The following is a 16,975-nucleotide window of genomic DNA, read 5'->3' on the forward strand; positions in this document are numbered from 1 at the left end:
TTCAGCTGATGCCACCTCAATGGGGATTTGATCATCTTCGAGGTGAGCGTATTGCTCAATCTTGGGGCGCAAGTCCTTCAATGCTGTAGCTGGGCGTTTGGTAAGTGACTGTCTCAACTTGCTTTCCGGTCGCAGACCGTGTTTAAAAGACATTACAACCATCTGTTCACTGCAGAAATTTTTCTTCAAATCATTATACCCTTCACAACACCTTTTTGCATAATTACACAGTGTTTCCTCATGTTCCTTTCAGAGACCGAACAAGGTGTTCGGCTCTTTCGGGATTTTAGTTTTGGAAACAAATCTGGCCAAGAACTCTTCGGAGAGCTACTTCCAGTCGTAAATAGATCCAGCGGGGAGATGATCGAACCATCGAAGTTCGAATTCTCCCAGGTTGGATGGAAAGACTTTGCACATTAGTGTCTCATCTCGGCTCCATAAGGACATCATTTGTTGATAGTGGTTAATATGTGTTAGCGGGTCTGACTTCCCATCATATGACGTGAATTTTGGTGGAGTGAACTTCTTGGGGGGTCTCATAGCTTCGATATCTGGGGAGAAAGGGGAGGAGACAAGCCGATCCAGTGCTCGGTGCTCTCTTTGATGGACAGTACGATCAAGGTGTTGAGTCTAACGCTCTTGTCGTTACTCATTTTGTCTATTCCCGACCAACCAAGTATGGAGATCCTGAGGAGGATTCTCTGTCTATTGGCTGGCCATTTTCTACGTCTTAGCTCTTCTCTGGTGTGAACCACGGGTGTGGCTTCTAGTTGCTTCACTTTGTACTGGGATTGGCTAACTTTGTTGCACAAATTTGTTTCTGGGGACCTTCTTCATTGGTGGTTCCAAGGATGGGCTCCTCGGGTGCAGACAAGAGGATTTTGAGTTGGTCCTCTTCTCCGTTGGGTCGCCCATCATCCTTTTGAGTTGTACTTTTAGTTTTTATATCTCCATTCCCATGGAATCTGTGATACGATCCCTATAGTCTTTCTTCAATAGGAAATGGTGAAAAGATCCACCAGCGAAGGGCTATCAATGCTTAACAGATTTTGGAGTCTAGTTGTTATTTCCGGTCTGTTCCTTCAAAGCTGCTGGCAGTGCCAGACCTTTATCCTTCGTCTTCTCCATTTGAGGAGTTAATGCCAAGGGTGGAATATTCTTAATTCCCATTGCTGGAATTAGATGTAGAACTTTGAGATAAAGTACACGCTCACCGCACGAATTGTGCATATCGAATACTGCACTAAATGATTGTAGACTGAAGATCCACACTCGACCGGACTATCCAGGAATTGAGACCCTACAACAGTGAGCACCGTTAGATCTGCTCAACTGGAGCTAGCCGGATAACCCCTCCGGTGTGAGAGTAAGTGTTTGGAGAAGATGGAATGTGCTCTCTAAGTGTAGAGAGTTGTTTTTCAGTGAGTATATTATAGCTTAACTTAGTTACCTTCAATGTGAAGTCCTTGTAGTTTATATAGAACTCCTTACTGCCCAAGATGGTTTCATGAGACTTTGGTGCTGCCATGCTCCCTTTAGCATTGCTCAAGGTAGGGAACCATGAAGTAGTTGAAAATGGATGCATATACTCGTTGTCACCATCTGATAATAGACCACATTCCCTTAACCAACCATTTCCGTGATTCTAGAGGGAGGGGACCAGCTGAGGTGGCAGTTTGCACATGCATGCATTCATAGCTTCCACATTTCTTTAAGAGGTTTCCTCAGCTCGGTACCGTTGTAACTCAGCTCAACCCTTTGTGAGACTGCTTATAGAGATGGGTTGGCCCATTTAGATATCTTTGTGTAGGCTTGGCCCACTTACGTTTTTTGGTGATGGGTTTAGCGCATCAGTTCGGCCCAAAGATTGAATCCTGCAGCTCGGCCAAGGCCATCGTCATTGCTGGACTGACCTTTCTACTTCGAGTTGGGCCTAAGCACTTGAGGGCTTAGGTGGACTGTTGATCATGGAGTTGGGCTTGATTGGCTTATTCACACATTCACCTGACCCACTTGGACTTGGGTTTACTGGATTGGGCACGCCCAAGGATTTGATTCGACCCGTTTGTATTTTGCCCCTTCACATACTTTAAAAAGAAAAGAAAATAAAAATTCAAGAACCACAAGGCAAGAAGATTAAATAGCTTTCAATGTATTCCTATATCAATCACAAATCGATATTGAATATCAGCTTTCACAAGGCGCTCCATTGCAGTATTCACATAATCTATTAGTATCACTTCAATGTCTGCCGTTACGTTGTGTTTTGCTGCAAAATCTATCATCTCTTGCGTCTCTTTTATGCCTCCAATGCCACTCCCAGCCACTATCTTTCTTCCTATCATTCGAAAAGCCAATAAGAATTAAAGACATAGAAATGTAGGCATGGCATTTTCAAAATTAATTCATTAAACAACAAACACCAACTTTAAGTCTTCCGATATGTTTATGCCCAAGAAAAGTTAGGTACACAGAATTCAATCTATATTGAATGCTCACATGGGTGCATGTGAATGTTGAATTTTTTGTATGTAAAAGTGAATCATGCTTCTATTTAAATTCCTAAAAACAAATCAGTTTATGTTAAATGCTTACCTATGAGCAAAGGAAAGACTGGAAGCTCAAGTGGTTTCTCTGGTGCACCAACCAAGATGAGCATTCATGAGATTTTAACAGACCAATCAATGGTAGGATAGGGTGAGATGCAGAAACAGTATCTATGATACCGTCTATTGTGCCCATAGCAACCTATTTACATAATCAACAAGAAAATAAGTATCTAATCAAGAATACCCAAGAATTTGTAATCGTAACAATATTCTTAACTTGAAAAAAACTTATGAGTTACCTAATAAACAAGAGTCTTGCTAGAGCGGGGAAGAGGGTAAAATGTACCCCTAAACAAATTTCTTCATTTTTGGAAAGTGTTTCCATGACTTGAACAAAAAAAAGAAAAAAAAGAAACAGGGTTACCTGCATCTGATCTGGGTCATGACTAACTAAAAATGAATCTGCACCAAGTCATTCAACAGCTTCCTTCTTATTGCCAGGGGAGGTACTAATCACTGTTACTTTAACACCTAGAGCCTTGGCAAATTTCACAGCTGCATAGCCAAGCCCACCAAGACTAACCACACCCACATGCATATCAGGTTGGTCAAGTCCAAAGTATCGTAGAGGGCTATAAGTTATGATCCCAGCACAGAGAAAAGGAGCTCAGGCATCAAGATGAAGGTTGTTGGGGATGCAAATCACAAAGTGCTCATTAACTACCATGATATCTGTACGAGAGAGAAATATTCGCCTCACTCTGTACCTCCTTGCTACCAAGCTTGTTTCATTCAGTTTGGACTCTATCACACTATGAACAAAACAAAGGTGAGCTACCCGGTGGATGGGTTTGCCGGAGTACCCCTCCGACAGTCAAGTTAGCTTTCTAGGATAAGAGAGAAGGTAGAACACTCTTAGAGAGAGAGACAGTTCAAGATTACTTCAGGTTGCTTACCTCCAACGTCTGCATTTTCCTCATTTTCAAGGCTAGCCATGCAGTCTCAAAGATTGTGTGTGCACTACGCCTATTGTCCTTCCTAGATAGGTGGTTGTGCTCCGCTCTACCTTTCTTACATGTGTAGAGACCGAAACCGCCAAATAGTGTTTGTCGCACCGCCAAACAATATTGATGCATACCAAGAGTGGATTCCCTTCTTCTCGTCATTGGTCCACGTAGAATATTGAACCGAGCTATTACTTGGCAAAATATAAACATCATGTTGGATTGCTTAATGTTGAGCAGAACCAAACAGACCTATCAGCGCCAACCGAAGTCGGGCACATTGTTCGGCATCTCGGTTGCACATCGCGGTCTCATGGACCGTCTATCTTCACAACTGCAGTCCGAACCGTCTACAGCTCGGCCCCCGCGGTGAGCCTGTTCGGCCAAGTCTGGCCTAACACCATAATCCGTGTGGGTCAAACTTGGTCTGACATCGTGTTCCGTGAAGTCTTAGCTCGACCCAATACATCTCAGACAATCCTAATCTGGCGTTACACCATATTCAGTGCGGATGCAATTCGGCCTCACAACGAGCCCCGAGTTCTCCTTTCACGGCCCAACACCATATTCCGTGTTAGTGTAGCTTGGCCTACTGTTCGGTACAAATCTCCCTCTGAATTGCCCTTTAATCCCATCCGCGCTAAGCGTGATTGGGATTATTATTTTTGACCGAGCTATCAGCTTTGGTCAGTCATTGAGACTTACGCCGGTCGTCTTGTCATCAATCAATCAACCATACTGACAAACCATCTTTTTGATGCCATGTGGCCCCCTTTGATTGGTTCCATGCAACCTCACAGCTGTCCCCACTTTCTCTGAAATTCGAAAAGTTGGTGCCTCTTCATCATCATCTATATATATGAAAGGTCAGACCATAAACCCCTTCACTGTTCATCTTCTCTGCGTAAAACCCCAAACTCTTGAGTTTCTGCCACCCTCGCTACCATCGTCGTCGTCGTCACTCCCACTTGTACCGCTTCCAACGTTCTCCATCTTCGTGGACATCCTAGCAGAGGTCAAGGTCGATTGGAACTCAATTTGACACCTAAATCTGTAAGTTTTTCTTGCCTTTAACTGTTTTCCATTGTTGTTCTTCGAGTTTTTTCATTTTTCTTTATTCAGGATTGTCGAAACACTGTCGATGCCCCTCTCATAGGGTAAAATCGATAGGCATCTATAGAAATTAGGCAAAACTGGAATAAAAAAACATACAAGGGGTCACCGTGCCCCTCATTCTCCTTAGCTTCAGTGTACAAACTTCACATTTAGGATGAACAATGTAGATTCTGGATAGAGCTGAGCATAATCCAACTTTTAGATCCAAAAATACGATTTAGCTGGGCTAAAACTAGTTTGTGGTCTTACCAAGGGGCGGTGACCATGCAAGAAGCTTTGTAGGGGGGCAAATGGTCGAGATAAACACCAAGCACTTAGGATGAAGGCCCAGAACCGACCTAACGCCTTAGGCTCCATGACCGAGCTAAAATGGCAATTGAGTTAAGGCTTATAGCGTAGTAGGAACTATTGTAGCCGAGCTAGGCATATTTTGATAGCCGCGCACTTGCTACTGTGCTAATACTTGCACTTATTTTTTAATAATGCAGAACAAACTAGGACCGACCAAGCACATGCAAGATCACGGTCGGTGAGGCTCAAAAACTGAGCAAACGATCAATAGAGTCACCCAATTTTGACCGAGCTATTTATCATACAAAATAAAACCAGGATAAATAGGAAAATACCGATTTATGCTTAGTTCTCCAGGCGCCATGGCCGAGTTCCGAAGGGAATTCAATATTCCAAATGACGTCCATCTTAAGCTAGCCAAGAAAGGGGCATTCCCTGGGGCAAATTGGACTCCTGCCCCTTCGTGGTTGTATCCATTGTGGAAGGCAGCCTACGCTTCCCGGTCCAACCCTTAGTCTGCGAATTTTTTAGGCAGACCAGGCTGTGTCCAACCCAAGTGTCCAATAACACATACAAGATAATAAACGGCGTGGTCGTGCTGAACCAGATCCTCGGTTTGAACCTTGCCCTCGCTGAGATATTCTACCAATACACACTTAGTAAAAATAAAAGAGGCTTCTGCTGGTACCTCGAGGTTAGAAAGGGCCAAGCAAAACTCATAGAGGGCAATCTGGACAAAAAGTTGAATGACAATAACTTTTTGTGGGTGTTTGGAAATTACAAAGACATCGAAGCGCCCGTACCGGGCTGGTACATACGAAAAAACTTTAGGAGCACTGGTGAGCAGCTCAGCACGATTTTGATTTTGTATCTGCTCTGCCTCTGCCGATCTAATACTTGCTTTATTTTTGCAGATTACAAACTCCTAGTAGATGATTATTCTCACGCCAACCAAGAGGCTATCAGGGTTGCTTTGCGGTATCCTGTCGATGAGAGAGGACTCCAAAAGTTACTTAGATATGAACCGAGTTATCGGCACATAACACTGCGCAAGAACAGGGTCATCGATTTTCTTTGTGCCCTCTCTCTAGAGCCAGATCCAACCCTTCTGCTGATCAAACTTGTCCCCTTGATAGCCGAGCAAGAAATGGTGAAAATTCGCGCCATTAAGTCAATGATCACAGGTGAGCCGAGCGATTCGTAGCAGGCCAAAACAGCTGGAGGCCAATCCTCTATGCTAGCTGTGCAGGAAGGAGGACCAGTGCTGGCTCTAGCCAGTGAGCAAGTTGCTGGTCGATTGAAGAAGAGGCCAAGACGAGCTTTGACCGAGCAAAGATTGGTTGACGAAGATTCCTCCAAGCTTCCGTCTACTAAATAGGGAGAGCAGACCGAGCAAGCTATAGTTGATCAATCACGCCAAATCGCTTCCCTCCCAGAGTGTCGCCCGAGCTCAAATATAAGGGCCGAGCTGTGACCACTACTGACTCCGTTTATGTGGATAAGAATTATTCCCTGGGCTTCAACATGACCAAGGGTCTGCTCCTCCCAGCAGATATGAAAAAACACGAGGAACTGACTGACCTAAAGGTCCTCAGGTCGGTGGCAAAGTTGATCATGCTGGTAAGTGAACGAATCTCTGATTTATCTTGTTATTGGTTGGTTTTAGCATATTGACTTCAATTTTGTTTCAGGCCGCGCAGAAAAATTATTTAGCCCACGAGCGCATGATTTCTGTCCGGGAAAGCTTATGGGATGCCATCGCTGACAACAAGGCCAAGACTGCCAAGCTAGAAAAATTGAAGACCACGCACAAGGCATTCGCAGCCGAGCGGGATCAGATGGACAAAAAACTTGCGAAGGCCAAAAAGAATAAGCAAGAAGGTGGTATAGGCCAAGAAGGACAGATATTTGGCTGAGCTTCACAAGCTCCGCACTGCACATAAGGCCGAGTTAGAGAAGCAAGTCGACGATGTGGAAGATAACGGCTATGCTGAAGGAGAGAAGGTGTATGAACTGCAAGTGGAGGGAACAAAAGATATCTTTGTTCAATGCGGCTGGAAAGCTACCGCAGAAAAGCTTGGTCGTGGTCCTGACTCTGATGTTTTCAAGAATCCTCAACTTGCCTTCATTTCACCTTACATGCAGACCTACGCGACAGTTGTACAATAGAAATTGATCAAGGCAGCAAACGCGGCTAGTGCGGCTGAAGCTGCACTCCCCCTATCAACCGATGAGAATCGACAACTGATCAATGAGGAAGACGACTCTTTGGGCGGCGACGGGGCCGAGCTGGGATCTGATCTGAACCCCATTATCGAAAAGGAGGCCATGGTGCACTAGGCACTTTTTTATTCTTTCTTTCTCTTTTTTTTTTTTGTGTGTGTGTGTGTGTAATCAAGCTGGCGGCCCCATTTTTTGTAATCAAACTCCAGTAGTAATGAAAATCACAATCTTTTTGCTCGCCATGTGCATGTGTCTTCAAATCATCTGCTTTGTTTTCAATTAGCTTATCGAAATAAAACTGATCAGTGAACTTTGTTGTGCCAAATTTGCACGTCGTCGAAATAAAACTGCTCGGTGAACTTTGTTGTGCTAAATTTGCATTTGCGTACATGTAAAATTCTTTTTCAAAATTGGGGAGCACAACTGTCTCCCCAGTGATCAAATTCATCTCGGTTCAAAGCAGAAGTTGGGCAAAACATCAACCTTTTCCCAGGGCGAGCAAAACCAGCTCAGTTTGAGGGATCCTTGAGTTTGGACAAAGCGTGTACTCATTTTTGGCGAGCAAAGTTAGCTCTGGTTAACGAGCAAAGTCAACTTGATTTTAGAGCGGAAGTTGGGCAGAACACCAACTTTTTTCCCGGGCGAGCAAAACTAGCTCGGGGGAAAGCGATTGCAGCTCGGTTGATGCAAAGGTTAGGCAGAACACCAACTTGTTTTATACATGAGTAAACTCAGCTCAATGATGGCGAGCAAAATCAATTCAGAGCAAGCGAACTTTTGCATGGCAAACAAAGTTAGCCTGGTTTGAGCAAAGTCAGCCCAGTCTTGTGCCCTAATTTTCTACACGGTGGACCGTCGCAGCTAAGGCTGAATTGCCTCTAGTACTCAATAGCTTAATACTTTAATATAGAAACACATAATACAAGAGAAAGAAGTAGCTATTTTCCATTGCACATCATACATTACATGTAGTAACAAAAGGCAAAGTTTCAAATAAAAAAGGAAAAAAAGATTATATTTCAAAAGTAAAATAGCTTGAGGTTGGCCGTATTCCATGGCCTTGGTATGGCTTTGCCGTTCAAGTCCTCCAGATGGTATGCCCTTTTGCGGGCTAGGCTTACTATCTTGTACGGCCTTTCTCAATTTGCACCTAATTTGCCTTCTACAGGGACTAGTGTGTTACCCATCACCTTCCTCAAAACCGAGTCCCTAACTTTGAACAGACGTGGATGCACGGTCTTATTGTATTTCTTGGAGAGCTCTTGTTGGTAGATCGCAATGTGGATTAGTGCCCGTTTCCTACTTTATTTAGCCAGGTGTAACTCTAGGGCAATAGCTTCACCATTCAAGTCAGGCTCAAAATTTTCAGATCGAATGGTTGGCATGCCGATCTCCAGGGGTATAACTGCCTCCATGCCATAAGCTAGGGCGAATGGAGTCTTCTCAGTCGAACGCCTCGGGATAGTTGGGTATGCCCAGAGTACGTTGGAAAGTTCTTCAGACCACCTCCCTTTGGCCTTCTCTAGCCTTTTCTTTAGCCCGTCCAAGATAGTCTTGTTTGAAGCCTCGACTTGACCATTTGACTGAGGGTAGGCCGGTGTGGAATCGTAGAACTTAATCTTCAACTCATCGCAAAATCTGCAAAATAGTTTCCCATTAAATTGCGTGTCGTTATCCGAGATAAGGGCATTTAGGACGCCAAACCGAATGATGACATTTTGCCAGACGAACTTCTTTACATCTTTCCCTTTGATCTTGGCCAATGGTTCGGCTTCCACCTGTTTGGTGAAGTAATTAGTAGTGGCAATGAAGAACTTGCGGTTGTCCAAAGCCATTAGGAGTGGTCCCACGATGTCCAGCCCCCAAAATGTAAATGGCCATAGGCTAGTCAGAGGGAGCAACTCTCTGGCCGACTGGTGGATCTAATGAGCGAACTTTTGGCATTTCTCGCATTTGTGAACATATTTCTACGCGTCAACCTGTATACACGGCCACCAATAGCCTTGAGAAATGGCTCAGTATGCTAGCGATCTGCCCCCAATGTGGCTACCACACATTCCCTCGTGAATTTCAAAAAGGAAAGCTTCAACCTTGTTGGGGTGGACACATTTTAGGTATGGTCTAGTGAAGGACTTTTTATACAAGGCGCCAGATGGAGAGAGGCAAAATCACTCAGACTTGGCCCTTATCTTTTTGGTTTCCTTCTTCGGTGGATAAAACCTGATCTTTCAGGAAGGCGATGATTGGATCCATCCAGGATGGTCCTAAGTTGGCACAGAGTACCTCAGGTGCCTCTGGTTCCTCAATGCTTGGTCGGGGTAAGAACTCAATCATTAAACGATTTGGAAAGGTGGTTTGCATGGATGCCAAACTGGCCAACTCGTCGGCTGGACTATTCTCTTCTCGGTTGATTTGTTTTATTCTTATTGCAACAAACTTTTTGACCTCAGTGCGTACCAGCGCTTGATACTTGGCCATCATTTCATCCTTGGCCTCATATTTCCCTGATTGACCACCAGTTTAGAGTCACTGAATACCATAAGCTCAGATGCTTTCATTCGTAGAGCGCTCTTCAGGTCGACGAGGAGGGCTTCGTATTCTGCCTCATTGTTGGATGCTGGGAATCCAAGCGTGATAGCATGCTCAATGGTCAATCCATCTGGCGAGGTCAACACGACCCTCAGCCTGGCGCCATGTCTGTTGGAGGCTCCATCGACTAAGAGCTTACACATCTCACTAACGAACAATTTCCAATAGTGGAAGGGGTTTTGAGGGTTTCTCAAATCAAAGGCACTGGTCGGCTGTGTGCGCATCTTTTTCGTATGCGCATTTATTTGGTCGGTTAGTAGGTCGGCCTGCTCTTACTCTGCTTGCTTAGAATTGTCTTGCTTGGTTATTGCTTGCCCCTTATCTTCTTGTGGCAACATCAACATTATGAGCTGTGCAAAATCCGCACTAACCCAAACGGGTGGGTGCCCGGTGCAAATTTCGCAACAAAATCAGCCAAGGCTTGTGCTTTGATAGCTATGGGTGGCTAAAACTTGATGTCGTACTGTCCCAGCTCTACTGCCCACTTCAAAATTTTACCGGTAAAATCTGCCTTCTCAAAGGGCACCTTAAGTAGGAATTCGGTTAGCACTACTATTGTGTGGGTGTGGAAATAGTTTGCCAACTTTCTGGAGGCCATCATGAGGGCTAGAGCCAATTTTTCAAGCAGCAGATATCTTGATTCAGCTGGGAGCAGTGTCTTACTAACATAGAAGATGGGAAGATGTTGAATCCCCTCAGCTCGGACAAGCACCGCGCTTACTGTGTGTTGAGAGACAGCCAGGTATAGATAGAGTTCTTCGCTGGGCTGCGAGGTTACCAGAATCGGAGCAAAAGAGAGATAAGCCTTCAAGTCTGTTAAAGCGTGGTCGCATTCTGCATCCTAAAAAAACTTGGCCTTCAAACTTTTGAAGAAGGGCCTGCAATGATCTAATGACCGGCTAATAAATCTATTCAGCACGGTTACCATTTCGGCAAGATGCTACACATCCTTTACGGAATTTGGTCGCTCCAACTCTTGGATTGCCTTGATTTGTGAAAAGTCGGCGTCTATACCCCCGGTTTGTTACTAAAAAGCCCCAAAACTTTCCTGTACCCACACCAAAAGCGCACTTAGAAGCATTCAAGCACAATTTATGGTGCTTGAGGATTGCAAACATTTTTGCTAGGTCAGAGAGGTGTTGGGACTTAGCTTTGCTCTTCACCACCATGTTATCAATATAGGCTTCCATAATGTGGCCGAGAAGATGAGCGAACATTTTCGTCACCATTCTTTGGAAAGTCGCCCCGGCGTTCTTAAGACCAATGGCATAACCTTATAACAATACAAGCCTCTTGGCGTGGTGAAGGATGTGATCTCTCTATCCGGCTCGTACATAGTGATTTGGTGGTAGCCGTGGTATGCATCAAGGAAGCTAAATCTCTAGTGACTAGCGGTAAGATCCACCAGCTGGTCAATCCTTGGGAGCGGAAAGCTGTCCTTTGGGTAGGCACGATTGACCGTCTTGTAGTCAATGCATACTCGGCATTTCGCATTCTTCTTTGGCACTATTAGCGTGATAGAGATCCATTTGGGGTATTACACTTTTTCAATTGCCTCAGCCTCCAGCAAGTTTTTGACCTTCTCTGCCACTACCACCTCGGCATGGTGTAAGGCCGAGCGTTGTGTTCTCTGTATGATTGGCCATGAGTTGGAAAAGACATTCAACTGGGGGCAAATGAAGCTGGGGTCGATGCCACGCATATCGTAAGGCATGCATGCAAAGACTTCAATGTTGGAGACCAAGAAGTTGACATAGTTCATCCGCTCGGTGCTAGACAATGATGAGCCCGAGAGGAAGAATTTGATTGGATTGTTCTCATCAATTCGAACCTCCACCAAGTCTTCAATTAATTTCTCTTTGGCTTTTCGGCCCACTTCTTCCAGGACCTCCTTGCCTTCTGGTCCTTTTATCATCTGAACGAAACCTTTCGCCGCCTAGCTTCCGTTAACCACGATGAAGCATTATTTTGACATGACTTGGCCTCTCCTGACCTCTTCAATTTGTCCGGTTGGGGCGGGAAAGCACATGACCTAATGATAAATCGAAGCCACTGTCTATATGGCATGCAACCAACCCCTCCCCAAGATCAGATTGTACGTCGATAGGACCTTCAGCACCCATAACTCTACTTGCTTTGTTACTGTCCTCATTTTGACTAGCAAAATGATCTTTTTGATCTGTCATTCTGGTTGTGAGTTAAAGCCGACCAAAGAAGATGTTGCGGGAGCCAAGTCCTTGCCCTCCAATTTCATCTGCTTGAATGCGTCGTAGTAAATGATCTCGATCGAACTACCCTGGTTGATCAAAATTTGCTTGATGTCAAAATCCTTGACACGAAGCGTTACTACCAAGGCATCGTTGTGTGGGGTTTGAATTCTCTCCAAGTCTTTGCTCAAAAAGGTCATGATGTCCTACACCTCGGTCTTCCCTTTTTTCACGGTAGGCTGAATAGAGAGCACTTCCCTCATGTGCTCAGCCTTCTTAATCATCCTCTTGAACTTGTAAACTCGCGCGGGCTCGATGATACCGTGAATAACATTGATGACTCCTTGGGGTGCTACATCCAGGACGGCAAGGCCATTTGGCTCAACTTGCCCTTGTGGAGCGACTCTCATGCCTCTGTCTATGTACTGGTCTAAGTGCCCAGCCGCAACCAGCTCTTCCAGGTGTTGTTTCAGCGGTACACAGTCCTATGTGCGGTGCCCCCTTTCTTCGTGGAAAATGCAACGATATCTTAAGTTGAACCTTCTCTGTGCATTCTCTAACTTTGCTAGCCAACGGACGTATGGTTCACCTCGGATTTCACTAAGGATGCGATAGATTAGAATCTTAAAAACAGTGGTGATGCCGGTCCGTGCCTTCAATTTTCTCTTGGCGTCCTCCTCTTACGTCGCGGAGAGCATTAGCCCAATCACTCTTGCGTCCTTTGTTTTTGTCATTACGGTTAGCACCGCAATGTTGTTCTCTAGCTCGATTATTTGGGCGATTATCCACTTGCCCTACTGAGTGAACCTTCCTAGCCACACGTGTGTCCACCACAACTAGATTTTCCTTCTCGATTGTGGTGGTAATGGCGGCGACGGTGGCATCATCATCAACTCGGATGTGTTCATTTATCCGCTACAACAATGATTCCATGGTTGTGGGCTAGTGCATCGTGAGCGAGTCTCGTAGTCTATGTCCGATTGGCAGACCTCGCTTGTATTAGGTGATTGCCAAACTGGTGGGGCAATCTAGAATCTCATTGTAAGTCTCCCAATACTTGGCATTGTATGCCTTCAAAGAACAGCTTGCCTCCATTTTGATGCCCAGGAGGTGGTCGACCTCTTTAGGCATTCGAGTGTTGGTCTTGAATCTGGTGAGCCTTTCGAACCATTTCAGCCCCAATTCTCCCAAACTTGATGGGGATATGAGGCACATCAAGGCATCGTTGCGCTGATGGCCTGCCATTATTTGCCAGTAATGACTAATGTGCATGTATGGATCCGTCTTCCCATCATACAACGTGAACTTTGCTTGATGGAATTCGATGAGGAGAGATGTGCTCTCTATCTCAGGAGACAGTGGCATGGCGGTGAGTCGTGCCAAGTCTCTGTCCACCAGTGCTGGAATCACCACTCTAGGCGGTGGCATGACCACCTCCTCATCACAACAGATTTGGGGACTTAGCCTTTGCAACGCTGGCACAGTTGGGCCTCTTTGGAACGAGCTCGCTCATCTAGTATGTCCTTTAGGTCCTCTGAACAGGCGGAGTAAGAGTATCTCGACATCGTCGGTGGACGTAAAGGACGGTAACTATTGTTGTGTATGTGGGACCTCTCCACCGGTGGGTCGGAATCGCCAACGCCATAGCTTCTGGTGATGGAGAACGAGGGTGTCCCTCGTTGGTGATGACTATTGGAGCGACAGGGTTGGGTGGGTTCACTGCGGTCGCCCACTCCAGCAACACCTTTCCCTTTGATTTGTCGCTTCAACGTCTCCATCTTAGCTGCCATCTTCCAAATGAGGGCGTCCCGGTCCCTAAGTTTGTGCTCCAGACGCAGAACATGCAATTCTCCTCGTCGTCAGCGACCTTTAGGATTCTTCGAATAGTTAGTGCTCCTCTCACATTTGTCTTATGCATTCCTGGGCTGTCCTCTTAAGGAGGTCTCCAGGCCCGCCATGGTCGGAATAACGGGGGGGCCATCTCTTCTCCGGACTGACTCTGGAGTGATTCCGTCAATGACGGACAACGGTGTTTCATCGATGTTCGCCATAGAAGACAGTCAACAAGGCTAGTAGAACAAGGTTTGTCTATCAAAGAACTTCCCACAGAAGGCGCCAATTGTATACGAGAGAAATATTTGTCTCACTTCGTACTTCCTTTCTACCAAGCTCGTCTCACTCTATTTGGACTCTGTCACACTGTGAACAAAACAAAAGTGAGATACCCGACAGGTGGGTTTACCGAAAAATCTCTCCTATGGTCAAGTTAGCTTTCTAGAAAAAGAGAGAAGGCAGAACACTCTTAGAAAAAGAGAGAGAGAGAGAGAGAGAGAGAGAGAAAGATTGCTTTAGGTTGCTTACCTCCAACGTGTGCCTTTTTCTCCTTTCCAAGGCTGGCCATGCAGCCTCAAAGATTGTCGGCGCATTACCTCTGTTGTCCTTGCTGGACAAGCGACTGTGCTCCCCTCTACCTTTCTTACACGTATAGAGACCGAATCTGCCAAACAGTGTTTGTCGCACCGCCAAATGATATTGACGCATACCAGGAGTGAATTCCCCTCTTCTTGTCATTGGTCCACGTGGAATATTGAACCGAGCTATTTCTTGGCAAAATATGAACATCACATTGGACTGCTTAATGTTGAGCTGAACCAAACCGACTTATCAGCGCCGATCAAAATCGGGCTTCGACATCTCGATTGCGCACTGCGGTCTCATGGACCATCTATCTTCACAACTGCAGTCCGAACCATTTACAACTCTGCCCCCGTCGTGAGCCTGTTCGGCCAAGTCTGGCCTAACACCATAATCTACGTGGGTCAAACTCAGTCTGACATCGTGTTCTGTGAAGTCTTAGCTCAGCCTAATACATCTCAGACAATCCTAATTCGACGTTGCACTATATTCAGTGCAGATCTAATTTGGCCTCACAACGCGCCTCGAGTTCTCCTTTCATAGCCCAACAACATATTCCGTATTGGTGTATCTAGGCCCACTGTTCGACACAAATCTCTTTCTCAATATCAGAGTAACCTCCATAGGTTGGGGTTCCATCATAGTATGTGGAATTGTATGTGAGTAATACTTTGGGACAATAGTTTTCATGATCATCGGGACAATTGTCTCAGGAGTGACATGATCCAACCATACACCCCACCCCAACTTTATCCCCAACTTTAAATTTTTGTACTTTTCTACCCACCTCAATTACTACACCCACAATCTCATGTCTGCATTTATCAATTCAATAGACACATATCAAATTGTATTGACTAAGAAGTACAGAGTAAGCATAAAAGCAGGGCACCCTTGTGGGTTTGAGGTAGGTTCTTTCTTGTGAGCTTAAGTATAATTTGCTATCTTTAAGAGATATTGATTATTAACTTGATCGTCGGAGTGCCGCTGGGAAGTAAACCACCATGGTATTCTTGTCTTTTTGTTATAGGTTGTTGGGCTTAATCTATTCTGTCGGTGCTCTCCAACTGAGTTCCTTCTTTGGTTGTATGGTCAAAAATCAATACCGACAATTTGATACTATCCGTGAGAACTTAAAGAGAATAGATGGCCAACGAAGGGTAGGAAGAAAAGATTGGGGATGACATCCACAGTGAAAGTGGTGAACATACAAACCCTAACGTTGGAGTGGAAAATCGTAATGAAGGAACACAGAATCTGAATCTTGTGTAGAAGGACGTCGGCAAGGAAGGTAACACCTCGAAGAAAGCAGGCTGGGATGAGTATTACAATAAGAGCGACCTCCAGGTATGGAGTAATAGATGCCTGAGTTGGGTCGGCGAGATGAAAGGAATGGCAAACAAGTTGGCAGACCTACAATCAGTTGTCAACTTCATGATGCAGAACAACGTCATGCAACCACGTTTTCGTTGTAGGACACGCCGATACCAGTGGCCAAGACTAATGCCCAAAAAGGGGGGCAGAAAACAATCCCAGCAGTCCCGCAGCATGGCAAGGAAAATGAGCGCTCACATCGGCCTTCTTGGGATGTCGGAGGACGCCTTATGTTAGGGGAACTTATGTCAAAGAACCCCAGCATATCTAGGGGAAGGGCCTGTGTTTTGACACGGTGAATGAAGAGAAGTCCAAGAGGACACATAATGACACCGGGAGCAGTACACTAAAAAGGCTTAAATTTGTTGACAGCCGAGCTCATGGTCGGACGAAAGATGATTTTAGGGACTACCTTTAGAGGAAGCGGCAGAATGCCGAGGTCACATCCCCCGTCAAGCCGAGAACGCTGTTCTCAGTGGAGTTGGATAGGTTTGAGGCCCCAAAGACGTTCCATATGCCAATGTTCCAGATTTATGATGGTAAATCTGATCTGAACTTTCATGTTGGCTTATATTTGAATTTAATGGCTTTGTATACCGGGAACAAGCAGTTGCTATGTAAGGTGTTCCCCTTATCCTTTGGGGAAATCGCATCGGATTAGTTCCACATGTTGCCGAAAGGAACTGTGAAGAGTTAGGAAGGCCTGGCCGAGATGTTTGTGGCCAGGTTTGTTACGAACAAGTTGCAGCCACTAAGGGTAGACTCCCTGATGGCTCTGAACATTAGCGAGGGTGAAAGCCTCAAGGCTTATGCCAAAAGGTATTATGAACTGAATACCGGGATACAACCAAGAGCTGGCGGTCGTTTCTTTTAAGAATGGTCTGCAGGATGAATGCCTTCTTCAGAAATCATTGGTGAAAACTTTACCAAAAAGTATGGAGGAGCTTGTGGCACGGATTGAAAAATATACCAGAGCATAAGAGGATACGTTGGGAACTAGGGGTGCAAAACAAACTGAGCCGAGCCGAGCTTTGTTGAGCTTGAGCTCGGTTCATTTACTTATTGAGCTCGTTTATTGAGCTTGAGCTCGGCTCGACAAGGAACTGGGCTCGAGCTCGGCTCTACCGAAGCAAGGCCAAGGTAACACTGGTTTTAACAGGCAGGAGACAAGGTTGAGGGCTGCACATGCAGTCACCACTGTGTTCCG

At 45.4% G+C, this 16,975-nt stretch overlaps 1 pseudogene; it reads right to left on the bottom strand.

Moving 5' to 3' along the window:
* Positions 1–2,014: 2,014 nt before the first annotated feature.
* Positions 2,015–3,276, bottom strand: LOC114320833 (putative mannitol dehydrogenase; annotated as a pseudogene).
* Between the last annotated feature and the right edge of the window lie 13,699 nt (positions 3,277–16,975).

Source organism: Camellia sinensis, chromosome 11 (genome assembly GCF_055761805.1).
Source record: "Camellia sinensis isolate YWXY chromosome 11, ASM5576180v1, whole genome shotgun sequence".
Taxonomy (NCBI): domain Eukaryota; kingdom Viridiplantae; phylum Streptophyta; class Magnoliopsida; order Ericales; family Theaceae; genus Camellia; species Camellia sinensis.